Genomic DNA, 1,326 nt, shown 5'->3' with positions numbered 1-1,326 from the left:
ACTTGCTCAGCCAGCTTGAGACACACTATTGGAAAGACCTTGACAATACTCCACCCCTTGTTTCCAACTTTTCACCTTTGTAAACAATGCCTTCTTGTTCTTCTTTTTTTATCCCTTAGAATGAATTTCTAAAATTTCATGTTTTAGCCTTTTTTTTACTTGTTTATAGATCTCCATTCAATAATGTACCAATTAACTTTCCAATCAGCAGCATTTCCCATCCATTTGTCCAGCCTTTTTGACTTTTTTCTTTTCTTTTGACTTTCGACATGTGTGTGTACTCTCTAACTTAGCAAACACAACATCTCGTAATCTATGATAGGCAGTGTCCTGATCTTACATATTAGGAAACTGAAGTATGTGATGTCCTTCAAGGTCACACAACTACTTAATTGCAAAATCTGTACAATGTTCCAGAGCCAGATTTCTGTCTCCATCTCTGTCTCTGTCTCTAGATAGTGTCAGCACTATCGACATTATGGGCTGGACAGTTCTGTGGTGCAGGAGAGCTGCACGGTAAGACACTTAGCAGTTTCCCTGCACCCCCCACTAGATACCAGTAACCCCCCCCCATTGCCCCCAGTTTGTAACAACCAAAAATGTCTGCAAGACAGAAAAGCAAAATAAGGCACACATGTACTTAACAAGGGGCTTGAAACATAAGAAGCACCCAATATGTATTAATTCAGTAGAGGTTGAAATAGATAGAACCCTTTGCTTCTATTAAAACTCATTGTTATCTCAATGTGGTTTTGATTTGCATTACCCCAATGACTAGTGATGTTGAGCATTTTTTCATGTCTGTTGGCCATTTGTATGTCTTCCTTTGAAAAATGTCTATTCAGTTCCTTTGCCCGTTTTCAAATTGGATTATTAAAGAATTCTGTCCTGACTGTTTCTTTTTCTTTTTTTGGGGGGGGGAGTGGGGGGCAGCTGACCGTCATGGGGAACTGAACACATGATCTTGGTGTTGTAAGGTTGCAGTCTAACCAACTGAGCTATCCAGATATCATCTCACCCCAGTTAGACTGGATATTACCAAAAAGACAGAGATTAACAAATTCTGGTGAGGATGTGGAGAAAAGGAAACTCTTCTACACTGTTGGTGGGACTGTAAACTAGTACAGCCATTATGAAAAACAGTATAGAGTTTCTCAGATAACTACAGAAAGAACTACATATGATTCTACAATCCCACTTCTGGTTATATACCCAAAGGAATGGAAATCATCATGTCGAAGGGATACTTGCACTCCCATGTTTACTGCAGCTCTATTTACAGCAGCCAAGAGTTGGAACCAATCTGAAAGTCCATCGATGGACAAC

Source organism: Galeopterus variegatus, unplaced genomic scaffold, assembly GCF_000696425.1.
Source record: "Galeopterus variegatus unplaced genomic scaffold, G_variegatus-3.0.2 Scaffold9514, whole genome shotgun sequence".
NCBI lineage: Eukaryota > Metazoa > Chordata > Mammalia > Dermoptera > Cynocephalidae > Galeopterus > Galeopterus variegatus.
The sequence above is the reverse complement of the archived record's forward strand: the minus strand, read 5'-3'. Positions refer to the sequence as shown.